Here is a 24,042-nt window from a genome sequence, read left to right on the forward strand (position 1 = left end):
AAGGAGCTGAAGTAGACTCTGCTGTCATTATACCACCAGAATAATTAATAATAAATTCCAGAGGACATTTTATATGGATCTGTCGTAAAAATACTTAATAAGTGACAGACACTCCAGAAGGTTGAAACTGAGATGTGTAACTGCTGAAGCCTAAGCTACCCACACATGTTTTGCACAGTCCAGAACTAAATACACAGTCAAACCTAGCCCAATAGTTTACGGGTTTTTTGTGAGGTAACTCTGACCTTTCCTTAAATTTGCATGTAAAAGAAGCATATTAAAAATTTCACTCACTTGGCAATACTGCCCACTGAATCTAAGCAAAGGATACTTCCACATCATTTCATGTCAGAACTGGAACCTGTTCTTATTCTTCAGAATTGGAACCTGTCCTTATTCTTCAGATTAAGGAGTCTTTGTTCATGTCGTTTAGTCAGGGACTTAGTACTATTTTCATGGTACACGAAAAAGAGGGGAGATATTATTATATTATCAAAACAAATCTTCATGGTTGTTGCTGTGTTGTTTTCTGACACTGTTGAATTAAATTGCTGACCATTGTCCCACTCTTGCTTTTATCTTGATAACTGTTAGATTTCTCAGAAGTAGCTTACAACTTGTTAGTAATAGAGCCTTTAAGTCATCATGCATTTTTTCAAACAGGTGTTTATTGCTTTCAGAATACTGACAGAAACACTAGGCTGTCAAACACTAAATCCAAAATTATATTTCCTGCTGCTTCTATCACATCAGAAAGATCTACAGGGAGATTCCCTATGGTGGTTTTAAGACTTACTGCTTGCCTGTCTGTTGTGTTTTAACCCCAGTTGGCAACGAAGTACCATGCAGCTGCTCACTCATCACCCCTCTGCCCCACCTCTAGTAGGATTGGGAAGAAAATCAGGTAAAAAATGCTCTTGGTTTGAGATAGGAACAACTTAATAACTGAAATAAAGTAAAATATTATGATATTATACCAACAGCGGCAATAATAATAATAGTAATAATAATAATAACAAAACCAACAACAACAAAAGAAAGAGGAAGTTACCAAGAGATGACCAGTACAACATCTTAGTTGTCACTGAATGATGACCAACCTGTCCCACAACAGAAACTGATATCTCCTGGCCAGTTCCCCCAGTTTATATACTGGGCATGATGTTCTACAGTATGGAATATCCCTTTGGTGAGTTTGGGTCAGCTGTCCTGGCTGACATCCTTCCCAGCTTCTTGTGCACCTGTTGGCTGGCAGAGCATGGGAAGCTGAAAAGTCCTTGTCTTAAGGTAGGCCCTACTGAGCAGCGACTAAAATATTACTGTGTTATTAACATTATTCTCATGCTAAATCCAAAACACAACATTGTACCAGATAATAAAAAGAAAATTAACTCTGTCCCAGCTGAAACCAGAACACTGTTATTTCTCTGTAATTTGAAGAAACTATTTGTGATAGAAAAATATTGCAATATACAATACTGTCATTGAAGTCTATTACTTCCTAAAGGAAAAGACCCTACAAAACTGTAAAAGATGCTCCCTGCTGACATGCCCACTTGTTATAGTATACCCCACAATTATACCCCCCTACGTTTCAAAGACAGAGAAAGGCAAGCTTATTTTAGTACATTTTAAAAAGTCTAAAACAGTGGCTCTGCTTCCAGAAATCTCTCTGCAAAGTGGTGCACAAAAATATTATCTAGCAACTAGCCTGCATGCATCTCATGCAGAAAAAAACTTGTGCACTTAAAACTCAGAAAGGGCCACCCCATAAATGAAATACTTCCATTTCTCCCTCTTACCCAGCTAAATTAAAAAAAAATTCATTCATACAGGGATGAAAGGGAGTTCCTGGAATATAATTCTTCTGCTTTTGTGACCAGTCACTTCATGAATTGTCTGTTATTTTATCACCATATTACATCTGGAATTTAGTTGGATTTTACTTGTGACTTCTTTGTCCCTGCTACTCTCCCCAGGATATTTTTGTTTTCATGATACCATGAGACTTTTTTTTTATTTTCTCTGAAGTTTTTCCAGCTTTCCTAGATTCAGATTTCATATTAGTCATAGATGGAAGAACCATTTGCATGTGTGTACATGAAACACATAATTTTGACTTGGATTTCATATGGAAAACTACTGGTGTCAGACACACTAGCAGATTTCATATGGTGAATCTCAAACCATTTTGAAAGATACTGCTGAACTATTAGTTTTTTCCAGTTTTGCCTGCTTTTCTTTTCTGCTTGACTGTACAGGCATGAAAATCTACCAGAAAAGTTTTTCACAAGATTTCCTACTTAATCATGCAGATTTAAAAAATTGGGCAAAAATGTGATGCTAATGAGAATTAGCCTGCTGTTGCCTGCCCTCATAATATTTAAGCAATAATTTATGGGGGAACATATATGCAAAACAAACAAGACAGTTAATGAACTATTTTTTCTTTTGAGGAATACTTAACTTTGTTTCAATCTGACTGAAATGTAGGGAAAAAACTAGTTGTTTCATCCCTGTTCTTTAGCCTAACTCAAGGCACACCTACATACATATAAATCTATTACAAACAAGCCTTTGTTTTTCATTCTATCTCTGTGCTCTCCAAATATGACTCCTGAAGATTTAGGCTATGATTATGCTGCTGCTTTAGGCAGTAGCTATCAATCACAGCAGGCCAGTGTTGAAAATGTTTATATATGGGTTAGCTTTGCATTACTTTAGGCCTTCAAACTCACTAAATAATTTCTGGAATGATTTTTTGCACCTGAACAAAAATTCTGACTAATGTACTTTTGGCTCTGGAAAAGTCTTTAAGTGACAGATTAAGAAGAATTTAGGTCTTCTTTATAACACAGGTCTTTTAAAAACAGTAGGAGAAATACCTCTAGGTTTTAGTCCAATGTAACGTGAAGTAACATATGAACAAGGGATTCTTGGTACACCTTGACAGCAAACACTTATTAATGGCTTCTTTTCATCAGCCCTATATTGGTTACACTCCAATGTGTTGTATGTTGTATGCATACAATAAAGCTGACTTTATGATGGGGCAAATGACTATATTATCATTATCCTATTTTCTGTAACCATATATAACTATTGTGCTACACTGTGGTGGCTGGTGCTCTTTTTTTCAGACACTAAGAACAATGTAATTTAATTTTTTTCTTCCTAATCCAAGAGAAGTTCATGGAAACTCTGGAGGTGACTCAGCACAGGATCACAAGAGAGATCCAAATAACAGAAAAAATACTTTATAGAATTAAATTTAGGGGGGGAAAAAAGAATTCTATGTTTTAATTAATCAGAGTGAAAACGGAAAGCTAATTTAATGCTGCTTTGTAATTATTTACATGGGGAAAAGTATACAGTAATGCCTCTCTTTTTTACACAGTGGCCATAATGAGTCTAATAAACCAAAGAAGAAAAGCTAAACAAAACCATACTGGATATAAGGAGCAAATTTTCAAGAATTTAATGATCTTTGAAATAAAAACACCAGCATTCTTCCAGGATTCTGTCTGGTCTGAAATTAAGAGAACCTTCTGAAATAAATACTGTAACTCAATCATAAATCACATGCCTTGAAGGAGATATTTCTGATTAAAAATTCACTGTAAAAAGGTCTCAAATGGTTTGAAAATTATTTTATGTACACATATATAGACAATTATGTTTTAGTTAATTCAAATATTTGATATTTTGAAATTTCTAGAATCTTTGTTATCCTGAGTGCTTTTGTTCGGTCCTATCACATCTAGAAATCTGACTTGGTCCACTGGATTTGTGCCACTGTACACTGGTATAGAGATGAAGCAAAAAAAATTAAAACCTCTAAAAGAAGTGCTATTTCTGTGATGTCATTTCCAATTTGTGCTTCAATTTTATCTCCCTGGAGGACCTGCAGCCTGGTGCAAATGCAGTAGCTGTTCTTTCACAGTTCTAACTTTAGCACCTAGAGGAGACCAGGCAGGTCAGCAGATGAGAAAGGGAGTGGAAATTAACTCATTTTCTGAGCTCATTTTTCATAGATCTCGATTTGTCTCTGTACAGATTTTGTTCATATCAGAAGTTTTGTCTTCGTATTCTTTTAAAAAAATCTATTATTGGCTGCAAAACATGCACAGTTGATTGTGGAAAAGATACCTGCTCAGAGTGGCAGTCTACTGAATTTGTCAGTTCTATAGGTTTGTATTTCTGGATACTCAAAACATGTGTGTATGTAGAGTGCATAAATCAAGGCTGTTGATATTTAAATCAGTTCTGCAGAGGACCTGGGTGCTATTCCTATTTCACATAAAAACCTGGTCAATATTTCACTACTCATTCTTTGTAAGTATGAAAATATTAGATGTCCTTGTGGCAAATAACTTCCTAAAACAAGTAAAGATTTTACTTTTATTTTCTCTCAGAGTTAATCCAGTCTCCAGTATTTCTCTTTGTAAAGAGAAATAAAGAGGTTTTGGTGTATTTTTGTGATATTATGGTATAGAGGTATATAGAATCACAAGCTCCTGTGAATTAAGCATTTAAACTTTGTCTTACAAATGGGATGAAATGGAACTGAACATTTGATTGTATTTCCAGTGTTGGGCAAAGAGGTTTGCTTGGTAAATCTAAGGCAACTTTGAAACTGAGCATTTTAATATGTGCCATAAAGTTCAGTTTCTGAAAGGTTTTTGGGGGGAAAAAAAAAAAGCCAGAATTAGGAAAAAACTTACCATCTGCTGGTCGGTTATTGTTATTGGTTAATAGAAGGGGAATGGGGAAAAAAAGTCCCTCTAAAATATACTAAAAAGCTCAAAATGCATATGTCCTAATGTAAAACCAGCCAACCTACATACCATAACTGTACTGAGAACTGTGTTTTTTCCTATTTAAGAGGAAAAAGCATTTGTTGTCTGTTTTGATTTATCAATTTTCCCTTGTCAGTCTGCCCTAGGAAAAGACAAAATCATTCAGTCTGTGGCCCAATTAGATTCAGTATCCCCCTGTGAAAGAGCCATTTGTTTACACTGAGAATGAAGAATCAGGTATATGAAGAGATACTGGAATTCTGCCATATGTTGTACCATATGGGTAGTTTTCACTATGTTAAATCAATGTGAAGGAGGGGACCCTCATGGATAAATGTATTGCATTTTCCTTTCTTGAACCCTTAGTAAGTGTACTTAGCACTTTCATAACACCGCAAAAGAATTAACTAACCTTCACCAAACCAGAGATTTTGTAAGTACTAATGCAGAAAATACAGCTTAAAATCAGCAACAGCGAGGCACCAAGTGAGCGTAGAGCTGTACTGGTCCTGGTAATTAAGACATTGGAGCCCCTGCTTTTCTCTGCATTTCGCAGCAAATGCTACTACCTATCAATTTGCTGTATATGTAGCAGGCTTTGAAATGTGTACGTAACTTTTTGTACATTTTGCACAAAATTATATTTGCTCACATTGGTAGGGACAAAGAAATAAAACTGCCACCAGTTTCTAAAATGCAAAGAAATATAGAGAAATACATATTTTATATTGTGAGATATGACAAACAGAGATACAATTCAGTGTGAGCTACTGTAAGTCAGATGAAGGACAGTTTTTACTCTTATTTATGCAGCTTGCTACCTGATGTTGAATTGCTGAAATCACATTTACATTGATATAACTGCGCTGGTTCTGTATCTGAGGAGTGAAATTAAGAGATATGGCAGGAAAAATAATCAAAAATGGGAGCACAAAAAAGCAATCAGCTTCTGACTCTTCTTATCACTCCCTACCCCACACAATCCTCTCCAAATTTGTTGTTGTGCACATCCCTTTACCCTGTTCCTTGATCTTGAAAGTTACTTTATTTTAAATCATCTCCAAGAAACACCTTATTATGGAGACATAGTTTTTTTCTAAATGCTAGCCTACTATTTCAGTGTGACTTTATACAGTACTTCTACCTGACTTCTCATCATACTTACAGTCATGGCTATAGAAATAAAACCCAGCCTTCTGGAGCTATTTTCCTTTGAATTCTTATCTGTTTTGTTTTTCTTTATCCTGATCATTGAACATACAACACTGACAATGCATTTTTTTTAAAAAAAGTAGCATACTGGGCTTTCTTTTTAAATTTTATTTTATTTCACAGCAAAGCAAGAAAGTTGATTTCTAAGAGTTCTCAAAATCCTAACAAAAACTCAGCTACAAGGAACTGTTTCAGAAATGTTCTTTTACCATCTTTCCATAAAGTGTAAATAAGATGCTATTTCTTTTCACTTCTAGAGAGGTTTAAATCAATTCCCACTTCACGCTGTTTCTAACATGATTTTGTAGTGTGATCTAAAGTAACAAACCCAGAAGATCTGTTCAGACTGATTTTAGACCCTAGTCTCAAAAGGATCTTTCTATAACTTAATACTGAAAAGGTCTGTAATTTTCGTGAAGTGAGTTGAACTTCTTGTGCTGTGGTTTGTTTTTGGCTTTCAACTGTTTAATTTGTAGTACATTAGATTTTCCTCTGGTTGGAAATGGTTTATTCCATACCCCCCTGTTCAGTTTCCCTAATGGTTCTTCTGAGAAGGTGTTTACTCCATGTTTTCCCACCTTTCCTTATGTCAATGCCCATGTCAATCGCCTCCACACCTCCCATGTTTCCAAACTTTCCTTTGTCAGTCCTCTAAACCCTGCCCCTGCAGCTTGGCAGTTGTTGTTTGCTACACCCCTTTAGCCAGAAGGTTCTCTGTCAGTGATGTTGTTTCCCTTCACCCATTTGCAGATTATGTGTTCACTCCTCCCTCCTTCTTCCCCACTGGCTTTATGCTAATGTGAACCCACCCGCTGCTCCTCCTTGCTGGCCCATGGTTGGTTTGTAGGCAGTCGCCTGCCCTGAGACTGCCCCCCTTTATAAACTGTTGTAAAGCCTTTGCCAGCGCTGTTTTGTGTGTGCTCCCTTTGGGTTTGTTTCAGTGTGACATCTTGGCACTTCTGCCTTGGGTGAAGAATAAACATCTTGGAACTTTGCCACCAGAGAGTCTCTCTCTCTCTTTTTGCCACTCAGCTACCACGAGGAACTCCTCCGGGTGCCCACCTTCGGCCAGGCCAAGTGGAAGGAAAGGTTCCAGCCGAAAGGCCGAACCGCTACGCTCGGCCCCAGCTCAGGAGCTCAAGGCCGCTCGCGGCCGCTCGCTGACATCGCTTGGGGGAAAAGGGCTGAGCAGCTAGCCGGTCACACAGCTCACCCTTCCTCCTGGGATCCAGGCGTGGCATCACTCTTGAACTGTTTTTAAACATAAAATCAGTCTTTGAAAAGTCAGTGATTGTAAATTCTTTTGTGTAGTGCCAGAATTGGCCTACTATTGGTAACAGAAATGCAACAATATATATCCAGGCTAGAAGGAGCATTTGGGTACAAATGGTAAATAATAATTCATTTAGGCCTTGCTGTCCAAAACTCCGAACAGATATGGGGCATTTTACCTAGTGTAGTTTATACCATTAGGTGCTGTAACATTAATATTTTTTTTGTTACAGAAAACAGAATTTAAAAGTAAAATATAATACTTAAATATTATTACATTTTAAGAAAGTGATGTACTGAACAACTCTCTTGGTTTTGTTTCATCTTATTTAAATGTGGTTGTTTTCTGGGTAAAATTTAGTTTACAATTTATCATGGTATGCTTAAATTGGAGAGCCTGATGTTGACATTAATTCATTGCACTGCAAGCAATCAATGTTATTGTACATATGTTATAGCATATGGCAGAATTTCATTCCTCATCTCCTTCTTAGGCTCTGTCCTCAGAGTCACTAAAAGTGTGTCCCATGAGATGATCTTTTGTTAAACTAGGTCAGCAACTGAAGAAGGACATGTGTCAATTCCTCTGCTGAGAAATACAGCAGTGTTAACACTTGAAAATTATCTTTCGTTCAAATGTTTTAAGTTGGACATCTAACAAGAGATCTTACTCTCATCATAGACGTCTCTGACTTCTCTTCAGATATTCGTGAGATATTTTAATTTTTTTGTTATTACTTTATTGAGTACCCTGTTGTTTTCAGACATTTAAAGAATGCTGCTTAGATGTCTGTGGACAGCGTTAAATTCATGTCTATGAAGCTCCATAGTGGTATGTATGCTACTCATGCTCATACTCAAACTCAGTTAATGCCTTGGTTGAATATTATATTGGTTGTAGAAGAATGCTTTTGTATAACTTTGTTTTAACAGATTCTGGATAGCTTTGCTGTATCCCATTTTACTTTACACACAGCAACACGTTTCTCTGAGGGGAGAAAAACTAGCATAGTACAGATTGGAGTATGCAGGGTATATCTGCAGGACATGATCTTGCTCCAGCACTCCAAACAGAAAGACATATTACTCCCATTTCTTTACCAGCATTTCCATTTCCACTGCCTTTCTGACACCTGTGATTTTATAAAACTTTACCACAGCCGCTTTCATTTGCATTATTTTTGGGCTGATGAGTATAAGCCTATTTAATTGGTTTTTTGTGCTGCAGGCTTTGATTAGCTTTCTTGCTGCCTTTGAATGCTTTCCAGATATTCTATTAATTTTTTGAGATGTAAAGTTTCGTACCCTATGTGTTCAAGAGGCAGACATGCTATAGATTGATACAGTGCCTTATTTTCTCTAGTTTTTGTTTCCTTTCATTATTTTTTTACCACTTCTTTGTAATTTCTAATATTGTATTTACTTTTTTTTTTTGAACTCAATTAAAATTTTCGTGGAAGTATTGATTTTTTTCATAGATTCCATTTCTGAGTAGTAGCAGTCAGCTCAAATCAGACTTCAGGGCTTGTTAGTTTTAAGTTATGAAATTTAGTTTATTCTTCTATGCACAGTTAAGGCTTGATTCTATCAATCAGCAATGGATGGAAGTTTCCATAGTGTTCTCACCTTTTTTTTTTTTCTTTTTCATTCTTTAATATCTCAATATCTTTAACCTCTCTGGATTTTCTGATCCTATTGTCTGAAATATAGAAGGGAAAGTTTTACCTGTTTCTTCTCCAGAAAGATAATTTGTACAGCAATGGGTGTGTAGAAGGGGTTCTGAAATAAAGATAGAACCTCTTAGAAGATTGGAATATTCATGCTTGTTTAGCCTTAAATTGGCAGGATTGCTCTTCACAAGAACATTTTGAGGTCAAACACCTAGGAGGGAACTCCTGCCTAGCTAAACGTCAGATAAAGGTGAGCATTGGCATAAACCCAAATTTGTGTCAGCAGTCCATGAATACATTTTGGGCTAGGATTTAGATGACTGCTAACTTTATTGCTAGTGGGTTACCAGTGGTATTAGTGAGAAAAAAGGAAAAATCCCATTTTCATTGTGTGCTTTAGAACTAAAGAAAGGCGGTACTCTGATAGGCTTCTTGAAGAAGCAGGAAACCAGACCTTACAGAGCAATTGTTAACCTTGTCTTCTACTCACATAAGTAGAAAGATGAATTTGTCATAATTTCAATAGCAAAAGGAGAAAAAAAAGCCCCAAAACTCAGCAACTTTGCCCAAACATTTCAACAGGTTTTAGGTCTGGTATTGGAACATACACGACCAAACATAACACTTCCAGTAACCCTAAATGCGTCAACAAGATACAAGTTATAACTAAATATTTGTTCATTCTTCCCACTCTGTTGTTTGTCTTAGAAAACAAACACTAAACACTTTAGTGATGCCAAATTTGTCAAATGGGTTTTCCAATGAGTAATGTCCCTTGGATGCATGAAATGGCTAATAAAAATATGATTTCTGTTTGCTATTTCTGACAACTGCCCCTTGAGCCTGAGCACTCTTTACATGAAGTAAAAATACAACCTGATAGAGACAGGGGGAAGAAAATAGCTGAATTTGTGCATTCTGAGTATTGTTGTTATTGGCAATAATGTACACAACTGAATTGCAGAATGTGGTATATTTTCTGAAACAAGCCCTGGATGCAGAATGCTGTTTATCTTCACTCTTGTAATTAATTTTTTCCATCCCACCTTCTTCTCTTACCAAGTTCTTTAAAGACAGTTTCATCCTTTCCAAGCACATTTTCTTACCCGCATTATATGTTATGCCACTCTTTTATTTAGGATTTTTCACACATCCTTCACATCTCCTTTGCAGTCTCCAGTCAATAATTTTAAGACCTAAATTCTCCTTTACACTTCATGGCTATTCCCTTATCACATGCATTTTCTGTTGCCTGAAGGCAGATCTGTACAATTTTTGTTACTGAAATCTGGGTTTTTTTCTTTCCAACCAGATGGAGGATGTGTAAATGTGTCTAAAGACTCAGAATACCATTAACTTGGTTTTTACAGAGCTCTGGGAGACACAATGTCTTTCTGCCTCCTTTTAAACTAGGCTAAAAAAAACCAAAACAACAAAACTAATAGCTCTGCAATATAAGCAAAGCAACTTTAGCACTTTATTTTGTCTCTCATAGCTCAGACTGCAGGGGAAAAAAAGATGCACTTCTGCTGCTGTGCATTAATCTTTTGCTCTTTGCAAAAGAACACAAACCCCAAGTCATACACAAGCTGGATTTACATTATTCCATTAAGTATTGATTGTAATTCTTGAAACCTTTATTGTTGTAATTTATCAGAGCTTTTTGCACTGTGATGGGTAGAAAATAATGTTCAGCAACTGCTCATTGTATATTCCACAGCTGATACGGCAAAAGTGGCCAAGTGTCATTGCTATTCATTTTTTTAAAGTCAGTCGATTCAGAAGAAAAACTGTATTAACCCAATTTGCTCAATAGCTGGTGTTGACCAAATAAAATTAGCACATCCAATCTCTAACTGGACAAAGCTATCTGAATAAGGGTTATTTTACAAATGGATGGCATTCTCTTAGAGCAGCTTTGTAAGACAAAGTTCATTAAGTGCAAGCTAAAATCTCCTTTCATTTTTGGCAGAGAGTGGTTTTCAATCTTACTTGTATCAGAGCTCATCTAGTTTCCTGGTTTAACTTCAGACTGGAGTTATTGCTCCAATAAAATCACAGATTAAATTTTGAAAAAGAAACTGAGAATAATCAAAAATATTTTCAACAAAAATTGTATGACTGAATGAAGAAGTATATATGCATAAATGACCAAGATTGTTTTCTGAGACATTTTACAGAAGTCTTCTGTTCTCTAAATATGCATTTCATAATGGATGACTTGGAAGATTACAATATTGGAAAACATCTGTGTCAACTCTGTCAAAATATTGCTTCTATACACATATGTTTATACATCTAAAATAAGTCTGAAGGATGTGACAGAAAAATTCAAACCACCAGTGTAATTTTACCTGGGCAATAATCTGGTTGAAGTAAATTAATATGACTACAAAAAATTGCATCAAACTTATTAAAATATTAGTTTAACTTCATGTAATAGTTTTAAAAAACATTGAGACTGCTGTCTACACATAAAATAACTTTTTATAGTTTCATGCAGTGTAAAATTCACCTCTTAATTGAAGGAGGGTAACCTGAGCATTGAGTTCATCACTAGGAGGGACAGAGATAATCAGCTGTCTCATCTTCAGATATTTGGCTAATGAAGGAGCTGAAAACTGTCAAAGCTATCCAAAACCTCATTCAGTTTAATTTTTGATGATCTTTGTGTTTGTCAGCATTTGAAGGGGCTTTTTGGGTACAGATTGCTGAGATCTTGTTTGAGGGGTTATTACGGAATCCTACTATGTATAACTCTACAGGGGTTACTACAGTCATACTATGCAAAAATACAAAATGTTATCTGGAATGCCTTCACTGTTGGTTCATATCCCGAAACCAGCAAGTGAGATATTTGAAGCTAAGTTTTGTTTTTTTAATTATTCAGTAAAGTGCTTTAGTGGACCTAGAGTCGTTGTTACTATCTCTACCTTATTTTTTCCTAGAGTTGGGAATTAAAGAGTGAGTTTACCACCTGTGTGTGGCAAGGAAGACAGCTACTTCCTTACAGCTAAGAGCTGGTAGAGTTGTTATCCAGATCTGCTGTAGAAATTGAAGACTCTGGCATTTGCACAGAGCTGGTTAGAGTAGGTGGCTCCATGCCAGATTAGTGGCTGTTGTGAGTGTTGTTGGTAGATATCAGTAAATTGCTGTGTCCTTCAGAAGGAGCCTGAAAACGTAATTCAGAATTCTGTTAGATGACAGGAAAAGCTTTAGGGTAGTAATGCTCACTGTTGCAATGCCGAAGTTCTGTTGCAGAGTTGAAGCATAAGCAATAGCAGAATCACCCAAGGATTTTCATAAACACTGTTTTGTTCAAAATGGAAATATTTCCAGAGTTTAATCCTGGAAGGCACATACAGGACAGTTATATATATCCAGTCCTTGCAGGCATGATGAGCCTGAAAAGTGCTCTGTCACAGCCAATGCCCACAGAAAAGAATGTTGCTCTTTGTTTTGAGTTTATTTCAAGTTAAATATAGATTTCAGTTGGAGTAACGACAGTTTAAAATACCTTGTCTGTTAAAGCTGGATGGACAGTTCGGGCTAAAACTCATCATTTTCATATATCCAGCTGGATTTGTATCAAGCCTGAGCACTGAGACCAAAATTTCTCATTTCATGGAGCTGCATGGAAATAGAAGAGAAATCCTACCTTATTTTCCTCTTTGGCCATCTGGCAGCAGTCCACCTGAGAGTGTGGAGATCACTTTTGGCTAGCACAGCTGATGGTGAAAGGTAGTGAAAAGCTTATGCAGAGGGACTGGAGAAATGAAAACCAGGGCCTTCCATTCACAGCTCTTTATTGGCCAAAATATCATTCTCCGCCATGACAAAGAGTGACAAGGTTGATACTCAGAAACATTTCTGGGAAAGTGTGCTGGAACCCTTTCAAGAGTTTCTGCTAAGGGTGTGGCCCAGCGTTTATAATGTAGAGCATGGCTAAAATTTGGACGAGAATTTTTTCCATTACAACGAATCATATAATTACACATTAACTAGTAATTATACCTTAGTTTTCAAAGGCACTTTTCCAGTAATCTTATTCAGCATATTAAACATTTTCAAAATGTCTTCATGTCAGCAATGCTTTCAGGTTGAAGTTTTCACTGCTTTTCATCTTTCACAGGCAAATGTTGGGAAAAATGGAAAAAGGAGGACAAGTTGGGGGATTCCTAGAACTGTGTTTGCATTCACTTTATATTATGAATTAGATATGAATACGAGTTAGGATAATTACAGTCTGAATCAAATTCAGAAACAAAACCAACTTCAGTTGGTTGTCGATATAGTTCTGATTTTAATGTCTTGTTTTGGAACATATGCAATACATTCAATATTCGTTCTGTAATTTATACCCAAGAGAGCAGTGAAGTCTGGGTGAAGAGGAAATAGAGATTATGAGACCATGGTTTTGTGTTTTTGTTAATTTTTTAAAAATTATAATCTCTCCTGAAGGCATGTTTTTTTCCCAAAGAGCTAGAAAATTGAGAGAACCATGTAGAGAGAGCCTTCTTGAATAGCTGATATGTTAAAAAGTTTATATTTTCAGACCAATATTTCAGAGATTACTGAGAATACAAAAGAAGGAAAAAAAAGAAGAAAGTAATGAAAAAGAAAAGTAATAACCTTAAACACTTTCATCCTTCATCCTACATCTTTCCTTTTATTCCTTTTGTTCCAATGTTTCCTTAATTTAGTCCCCTATTTTCTGGCTGTTCTACTAAATTTTAAAGAGGCAAGACCTGTTCTAATTTCTGTGAGTCATGCAGAGGTAATTATTTCAGGCTCCAAACATTTTGATGTGGACTTGTACAGTTAATTGAGGGTTAGTAACCAACCTACCAGTACTAGGAAACCTATCACTAGTACTGGGAAACAGCTGGAAGCATACATTTCAGATTTAATCTCTGATTTATAGCCCTATTTGATCATATATTTTTACTATTAAAATGTTTGTGCAATTAATGTATATTTATATTTTAATAATATGTATGAGAAAAAAAATCCTGAAATATTTGCCATTCTACCATTTTTTCGTCTATAAATTCACTTTATGCTTCCTGTTATACAACTTTGGGGATTCTTTGTGCCTGAGGAAAGGAGCACAGGACTTCCTGAAGTCTGAAAGATAATTTAAATGGGTGCCATTCTCTTAGGTGTTTGGTTTGCATCAAAGTTTTCAGAGGAGGTTGGCGCATCTCCAATCTTCCTGCTTACTCCCCATACCTCTGTTCTGCTTCCAAAAAGAACACAACCATTAACAATTAGCAATTACAGCTAGTATACTGTGATTTGAAAGACCAGAAATATGTGTGATATACAAGGAACCAAAGTATTGAAATATGTTCCTATTCATTGCCCTTAAATATTAGCATTTTTAATATTAACTTCTAGAAGAAAAGATATTTTTAGGTTCAGTCTCAGGCAAAACTTGGTAATATCAACATAAAAGGATGATGAAATGGGAGGGGGATATAATGAGATGAATAGGGAAATAAATGCGAATATCCAGCATGTGAAAAGATCACATATGGGACCAGGGTTATTTTGGGTATCTGTGGGCTAAGGTCAGTAATGTGGGAGTTGCATGATACAGGAAGGTCAGTGGAGTCCTACCCTCTGAGGTGTTTGCAAGAGTGTGTAATTATTCATGTCCATGTTTTGAAACACATCAACTGAAAAGGGTTTTTTTCTTGGGGTTTTATTTGGTTGATTTGTTGTAACTTTTTGTGTGTTTTGGTTTTGTTTTCTATTTTCTTTTTACCTCCCTTTGACCATAGAACCATAGACAAACTTAACTGGAAGGAACCCATCAGGATCGTTGAGTCCAACTTCTCCTCCCTGACATTGCAGCACATTATGGCAAAAAAAAATTCAAGACAGAGAAATGTTCAGAACAGAACTGATTGTTCAGAAGCAGAAAGGGGCAAGCTAAAAAGAGATTTAGAAGGTAAATTTAAAATAAGGTAAATCAGTGGAGTAAAAAAAGCAAAGATAATTTGGATGTTAGGTCTGCGCCAGTATTGTTCTCTTATTAATCAACATTCTGGTTCTCTAAGAATTAACCAAATCTTGCCATCTGTTCATCATCAGTCATAGAAACCATTAAAAGTAGGACAATGTAGGTATTTGCATTTAACCTGAGATGAAAAAGGACCTTAAATTGTTTTTCATTTTCATGTAGAAAAATGGAATAGGAAATTAGTAATTCTGCGGCAGCTTAGGTTGGATAATTGAACAGACAAGAAAAGAATGAATTAAGGAGAAGTTGTGGGTACCTCTTTTTACTTACAAATATACTCCACAGCTCTTTTGAGGGGTGGTTGAGCAACCACACAACCCTCACCTTCCCACTCTCTCCTTATTTTTTTGGCTTTGTGCTTCATATTTTTCCAAAAAAACCTCCATTTTTACTCATGGTTAATTTCGGAGAATAAAAGTGTGGTAGGAAGAAGTAAATATTTAAAACATTTAAGGAACTAATATGGTGTCAGCATAGGTAGGATCAAGGCAAGGTTGAATTCAAGGATGAATTTTTTTGCTCCAGAGAGAGAAAAAACAGTCGTATCCTGTGTGAAACATAACCATTGGGATATGAGGGAAGATAGTTCTGGTTCAGGAAAAAGTTAAGTTGAAATACTCTGTGAGATCACAAAGCTGGTCCTTTAAGCTGATTGACCTGTACTAAGATAAAAACTGACAGTCCGTTTTTCTAAATAGTTGGGTTAAAGTCAAAAGGTCTATGCTTCATTGTTTCTTCCTTATCTTAAATCTACCTTCCCCTTCAGTTCCATTGCTTTAGTTCTGTTGTGAGATTTTGGTATTGAGAGGGATGGAATGTAATGCTAATATCCCTTTTTTGGGCTATTTTGTTACTTACTTCTTAATTCTGGACCTTAAGTTTATTTTTTAAATTATTTCCATACAGTAAAAATCTAAAAGAAATATTATAATACTTTTTAATGTTTTAATAATAAGAAAGCAATTTGAATCAGAACTGTTGTTGTAGCTGCAATCTGGTCCCATGTGAACACATCAAAGAAATCATGCATAGAATGATCAGGATTTAAATGCTGCGATACCTCATCTCGATGATGAAGAGATTTAGGATGTTAGTTTCTATGCTGCTGGTAGATGGATCTGCAGAGGCTGGTATGTTTCACAGCAACATTATGTCTTCATTTTCTTCAGCAGAACAGCAGAGGAATGGCAGTGAATTTTCCAAGCTTTCTGAACATGGTCCACTTTTATAGAGTAAATTGCCAGAATAAAGGCATTAAGTGGCTAAAATTCTGAAAAACGTACTAATAAACGCGTAAAACAAACCACTTACTGTTGAAAAATTTTTAAGTCCTTTAATTTTCACAGCTCAATTCTACACTAGTGACTCTTATTGCAATAAAAAATTATACATGTTTTGCTTAATAACAAAAATTATTTACTATATTGTGGGGGAATACATTAAATTTAATGAAACCACAAGGAAGCGTGCACCTTTTAGTTGAAGAAGTGAGAAAATTCTGGTTTTTACATTATTATTCAGCCAGAAGATAACTATATTTGGCAAAGTCTTTGAAAATGCTCTCAAAACTATGTGAAATTGTGAAATAACTTGTAAATAACTTGTTTCAATTTTCAGATTTCTTCTACCATTAGGGGAGACTAGCTTCATGAATCATGTATCATACAACATTACCTCTTGTAAAATGACAATGTTCCATATCACATGATTAGAAGAGTTCCTGCAAGATCTTTGGCACACATTTTAAAAAGACCAGTGGAAATTTCCCTTGTTTCTCTTAGCCCATTGCAAAATTTTGGCCTTCATCTAGCTGCTTGCTCTCAGTTTTCTTGTGAATACATTAAAAGTAACTGTTTTCTAGAAAATGAGGAAGACTAATTATTTGATATTTTTAAAGCCCTGTGAGATTCTTATTATGTTGCAAAAGCAGCATATTATTCCCTCCTTCTTCAGGATTAAGATACACATTAGTGCTCATAAATAATACCAAAGATTTCTGGATCTCATGAGCACAGAATCTATTTTTTTCTATAATCTACAGCTGTAAATATATTTATAACTTCTATCATTGTAGAAGTGCTCAAAACAAGTTGAAACAAACTTTCTGCATCAAGTCAGAAGACTGCTTCAGGGCAGAAAACCTAAAGTAGACTGCCCTACTGATTCTTAACACGTTTAATTTTATCCTACAGTGCTTCAGAAGTCTTTTTACCTGGCCTTTCTCGAACAATGTGATGTTCTTGTTCTTTACATTATTGCCCAAAACACCATAACTCTTGAACTAATGTTATGCATACTTGTTGTGACTTAAACTCTCTAGTTTCTGTGCAGCGTGGAGCTGGAATTTGAAATCTTATCTGACGCAAACAATATGGAAAATCATAAGAGAATACAATGGTTTTTTGTTTAAATGTAAACCTATGTTTATGTTTAGGCTTTGCAGAAAATGTGTTAGTCATCTGTACTGTTTTAATCTGCAGTGATTCTGTTATGGGACACGTGAATGTAGTTTTGTTATGGGTTTTAAATGTTCTAATTTATTCATAAAGCAGAAGAAGGAGTAGCATGTGAAAATATTGTGTCATGTTAGGTATTTCCTATATAATAGCAGAGAGTGGGGATGTGGGTTCAGTCTACAAATAAAATGTCTACAAATAATTCCAGGAGAAAGGAGGGAGAATTCTTGAGAAGGTGACCTCGCATTTAGAGACCTGGAGCTGCACAGGCCAACTTCAAGTCCCTGTTGAAGGCCTGTTCATAATCTCAGTTTCTTAAGAACACAACGTGAAGCTGTATTAAAGAAAAAATAGTGTTTCTCTAAATATATATTTTTTTACCTATCATAAAATTATTTTGTATACATGTTTATTTTCACAGAGAGCTGTGATACAGTTGTCATTATAAATTTTATAGTTTGCTGGATTATTTTTAAGGACAAAATTTCACTTCCATGAAAGCAGACAATCTTTTGTGCAAGACGGTGAGTCTGTGTAATTGTTTACTACAGGCACAAGATATTTTGGAAATAAATCAAGAATAAAATATTAAGTGTTTAGTGACTTTTTAGTCAACTACATTCAACTTGACAGTTTCCAGGCAGTATGTTGTTTCAGCCTTCAGAGTATAGAATAAATATGAGTGGTCCATAAGTAGAAGATAGAGATAAACAGAAATCTGCATATTTAAATACACATAAAATATCAAATGTAAATATATCTAATTTGTATATATAAATAGAACTGTGAGTACAGCTGGAAAAAAATGAAAACACATTTTTCTAATGTATAAGTACTGTGTTGTAGAAAGATAGAGATGTGTCACAATGGGACTACAAAAGTAGGGCTAGTCATAGAAGAAAACCTTTCTGATCAGGAGGGTGTTTCATATACAACTTCAATAAGACTTTGAAAGATCTTGTCTTTCGTGTCTGAAAATATTTTATCAGAAATGGTTGTAAGATTAATGGAAGAATTTTCTTGGTAGAAAATGATAGAAGTTTAGTGCACTACAGTTTTTCTGCTACTTTGAGGAACTCATTTTTTCCTATTCTCAAAGCAAGTATCAACCTGGCTTACACCTGACCCTTTACCATGCTGATTATTTTTTTGCATGCTATATTCTCAGCTTGAGTAAATCAGGGTACATTTACATTGATGTTATTACCATTATTTTTATTGACTCTTGCTGAGGCCACTGATCTAAGTAAATTGATGTATAGTAACCTCTAAAGGCTGTCACAAGTGTTTTGCAGAAGTGGACAGTAAACTGGAAAGGTGCAGTTTCCCATAAGGCTTAGATTACTGGTAGTAGAATACTGACCACATCCCTTTTTCTGGTCTGTGGTTTTGCCTTTCTAGAAAGTGTCAGTCTAAGACTGAAGCAGAACCTTTTGTGTCTGAGAAAAATACGAGTTAAGAGAATGGGATTTAACTAGCCAGCATGTTTCATATTTTGGAGTCCTCTCTACTGGCAGAGAACAGTCATTCAATCTGCTATATTATTTCTGTGCCTCATTTTTTCTTATAAATTTCCTACTATAAACTTCACCCCACCAGAAGCACCCTTAAAACTGTAGCACTCTCCATAAAAAAGAGTTTATGTTTGGGAAATGCATTCTTATGTAACAGTTTCAAAATGAGCAGCATTTTTCAGGTTTGACAATCTGCAAACTACATTTTCTCTAGCTTTTTTTTGTATGTTTTGGAAAAGGCATCAAAAGCATCCTTCTTGTGTCTGACCGTCAAAAACAAATTGAAAAGTAATTAGTAGCTCTGCAGGGACAAGAAATTAGAGAAGAAGAGTTACTTCCAGTGTTATCCAGGGGAAAGTTTCATGGATTTATAGAATGTTTGGGTTGGAAGCAACCTTTTGAGGTCATCTGGTCTGATCCCTCTGACATGGGAGGGCTCTCCTTCAACTAGAAGAGTTTGTTCAGAGCTTTAAATGTTCCCAGTGATGGGATATCTACTACCTCCTGGGCAACTTGGGCCAGTGTTTCACCACCCTCTTCATAAAAAGTTTCTTCCTTATACCTGAATCTGCCTTCTTTCAGTTTAAATTCATCCCTTATGCTATTGCAACAGGCCATGCTAAAACGTTTGTAGGTCCTAATTCAGTACTGGAAATGGTCAGAGAGTCTTCCCAGAGCCTTCTCTTCTCCTGGTGGAGCAACAGCAATGATCTCTTTAAGCTACTATGCTGCACACCACTGAAGAATAGTAAGTCTTCTCATTTTTAATCATCTTTAGGCTCATCTTGTACACTTGCAGCCTCTTTGAGGTTTCCTATGCTATGGTCCAGCCCCACATGTAGTCTGGAACAAGATGTACCTTGTCCAGAATTTTAAAAAAGCCCTGATCATTATCTTCTCTTTATTTTTTCCCATTTTCTACAAATACTTTTGTCAATATCTGCCTGTCAGAAACCCCTGAATTTACCTCTGGAAATAACACTTCTAGGTGGCATTTGGTTGACTGAAATAACTGCATAATGGAAGTAATTGGGCAGTAGTAATTTTTTTTTTTTTTTTTTTTTTTCTTCTCAATAAATTAAATGACAGCTTTGAAAGTTGAGGCTCGGTATCAGTGACAAAATTTTTGTCTAGTGTACATCACAGTAAAAATGATGATGTGGTATATTTTTTTTCTCAGTGGACAAGATCCTGGTTGGTGCTGAACAGCTGTAGATTACTAGGGATACAGTATTTTGAATATGTCTGCAATAACTACATTTTCAAAAATGGTTACAATTTGCAATTACAACATAAAAACATATATGTAAGATGATATGTAAGATGTAGCAAGATTTATATTTGTGCCACAGAGCTTCAATACAATTTTCAGAAGCACTTATGAGTTAAAAACTTCTGGGGTTTCTGTGTGAATTTAGTCATTTAGGTTGTTAAAAATTTCACTTTCCATTTATGTTTCAGGTGTGGCCATAAAGGACAATGTGGTACATACAGGGAAAAGGTGGAGCTGTGAGGATGAAGCATGAGTAATTAAAAGTTCATTAAATGGGTGGGTAGGTATCCCAGGCTGATTAAATAAGCCTTTCTCATTGTAAAGGAAAAAATGTAAATAAGTATACATATTTGCAAATAGTAATAAAAATGCAATTTGTAAATATTTCTTCTGATATCCCCCTATCCTTTGATCCATTTTTCTAACCTTTATTCACATTTTAACTGCCACAGGGTTCATCAATAAAATACCAGTAGCTCAGGTCATAAATTAGTTAATCAGTCCTGTATCATGCTTCCTAGTGGAAGCATTGGATCATCAGTACATGCCCAAGTACTTGCCAAGCAAGTACCTGCATGTGTTTATCTAATGATGGGCCCTCAGAAGGAGAAAACTACAAAATTTGGTCTACTGTCAGGTTAAAATTCCCTATATCCTTCTAAGGATCTGACATACGTTATGGATGTTAAGTAACCAACTTATATGCTCTCTAAGTAAAGTAATGACCATTAAAATTTTAATCAGGACAGGACTGAAGTGTACAGTCAAACTGCACTACAAAGAGAATTCCTGAGGCTTGTTTCTAGCATTACAAGCACAGAAAGAGATGTCCCCCAGGGAGGTCAGTAAGGACACAGGTTCCAGCAAGTATTCAGCTTGTTTAGTAAACACAGTTTTCTTCTGAAATTTAGAGTCTGCCTTAACTAAACACTGGTTGTGTATATGGAATTGATCCTTGCTTATGCCCTGAGTAGCAGCAGTCTTGTCTGCACAGTGGGGAAGACTTTTTTTGTAAGACCAGAGACTAAATTAATTCACAGATGTTAATGAGATGCTCAAATTCTGACAGTGCTGATGAGGACAGAGGCAGGTTGGAAAGCAGAGCAGGCTGTCAGTGCTGATGCAGCACACCTGCAGGGCCCTCACACCCTATCTTTTTGGTAATTAGTGATGGTGTCTGAAGGGCTTATGCAGTGACACTGTGCCTGCTCCTTCACCTTTAGGTCTCAGGGTTCGTGGATTACCTAGGGCTGTCCTCCTCAAGCACAGCCCTTGAAGCTAGTTTGCCCTGGCTACGGAAGCTAGACTGCTATCTCCTGGTAGTTCCGTGGCCTTTCCCAGGGAGAAAGAAGTTGGGTTCATCTATCCACTGATTTGAAGTTTCATACAAATATGAGTTAAAGAGGTTTGATTTTTTAATTGCCTTGTTAGGATACATTTAATTTGAGGAGAAAACACTTTAAAATACTAATTTAAAAATAAGTGTGTGTTCACCATTATTGTTTGGATTTGTTTGTTTTTTGTTTTGGGACATTTTTGTTTGTTTGTTTGTTTTTCTTTCCTGTCAAAAGGCCTGGGAATAGTTCCAATGTGTGATTTAAACACTTTCCGTATTTCTACAAAACAAAATAAAAAAACCACAACCCTACCACCACCCTCTGTACCCCTGCAACACTACAACACCCAGATCCTGAAGGTCTTGATTTACTATGACATCAAGACTTGCATGAAGTAGTTTAGTTCTGATCAGAATGAAATTCCCTTTCTTGCTTCCAAGTGACCAGTTCTTTCCTATCATCATGATAAAGAGGGAGTGGGGGTAGCATTTGTAAAGAAGGGTAAATAGTGAACGCAGCTCTGTCTGGTTTCATTGTGTACAATTCTGGCTTTGCTGCTTTGCTTGTGTCATCAGTTCACACTCTTGGGGTCATGTCCCAAAATGTAACCAGAAGTAGCATGGACTCTATTTTTTAAGTGACACATGATGTCATTCTTGACATGGTGTTATATCTGGTTATGATAATTTAACCTAATAGTTGATTCAAAAGCCTCTGTTGAATAGCAAAACACTTTTGTGGTAAAGAGTGATAACAAAATCACAAATACAGGATATGAGAAAAAATGTGGTCATCAGATGAGGAGGATAATATTTACAAACTCCAAATAGTCATAAACTATTAGAATAATGAGTTGGTATGTGATACAAAATCCAGAGAAGGAATGCATTCACTTACTAATTATTACCATCAGTTCAGAGGATTTATTCAAACTTCAAATTCCCTGATTCCTAATATTTATGGCAAGCATCCAGCAAGCATAAGTAGGAGTGCTCTTGAGCCAAATACTAGTAACAAAAGCTGGACACAAACTGTACATTTTACATCTTTGAAATCACATTAACACATCACTATGATCTTTCATTGGCAGACATGCATTTAATGATTACCAAGAGTGTGTAGTTCTAACATCTATTATAAATTTCCTCTGAGTTCTTGTTAAGAAAGCATTAACAAAAGAAAATATCTAAAGAAATACTATTTGGCCTCGATAGCAGACAACAAACTCAGGATTTCCATATTTTCAGTTTCCCATCTTTGTAAAAGTGATGTCTATAGTGGGAAAACTAATAATGTTAGAATGGAGTACAATTGCTTGCCATTTTCTCATCTATGGAATATAGACAATCTGTTCATACAGAAGGCCTGTGAAGTATGAATGAAGTATGAGATTAGGACTGAAGAATATCCTTTCTCTGTAGTACTTCTACTGAACTTGGAATTTCCTGCAATCAGAAAATGGTTAATAGTTTTTCTACATGGGTATTGACTAGAGCTACAGGACTAGGTATTTAGAAAATGTAAAGCAATTCTTATCAGATCAGAGCTACATGAAGGAGAATTTAATATTTGTAATGTTTGTATAGAGATTTATCTCAGAGCCACTTCTTTCATTTATATTATTTCCCAGCCTAATCTAATATTTGCTTGGAATCTTCCTTGTGTTCAATACTTCTTAGAACTGTAATAAATAATCCAATTCAATTTAGAAAATAATAATGTTTTCCTCCAAATTCTAATAATCCTCTGATACAATCTGTCCCAGTTATAGTAACATGTAGTAATTTCCTTTCCTTTTCAATTTCTTTTCCCAGTTATTTTTTCTTTTCAATATATTTTTAAGAGGTTCTTTTGTTCCAAGGGTTTGTAATGGGTTGGTAGGGCTTTCTTGAATCCATGGTTCCATCATATTATTTTCAATTTCTTTCTTTAATGTACCAGATATTACTCCTGAAAAATTATGCATAATCACTAATGGATATGAAATGCTGCCCAGCACAAACTTTTCATTCACTCATTTAGAGATATATGTAATAGACGTCCTAGTTGTTTCTTCTTGTTTAGTTATCTTGTGCAGCGCATACAAAAGATGTGGATTCCTTATCCTTTTCAGGTAGTACAGGCAGAAGTTGTACAGTTTTTATTAACACATAGACCAGAGTAGATCCCCGATGGAATGGACCTGTTTCATCCTTCAGTGTTTCTTTGCCAGACTAAAGTTAGTATGCGGTATTTCTCTGAAAAGTCCTGAGTCATTCTTACTGTAATGGTTACTTTCTGTCTTAGATACTTTGAAACCCCTGGGGATCAAATTTGAAGAAGTTAGTCCATCCAAGTTCTGGTTGTTTCTATGGTTTCACTTACTTTTCATACAAGTTAAACCCTTTCAATAATTTATCAGATTCATAGTGAGTAAGTGTTGATATAAATAGCTTGGTATTTTTATAGGGTATAGTTTAATCACCTCAGGGTTGTGGAGAG

The sequence above is a fragment of the Onychostruthus taczanowskii genome, unplaced genomic scaffold (assembly GCF_017590055.1).
Source record: "Onychostruthus taczanowskii isolate IOZ18803 unplaced genomic scaffold, ASM1759005v1 scaffold134, whole genome shotgun sequence".
In the NCBI taxonomy this organism is placed as follows: Eukaryota; Metazoa; Chordata; class Aves; order Passeriformes; family Passeridae; genus Onychostruthus; species Onychostruthus taczanowskii.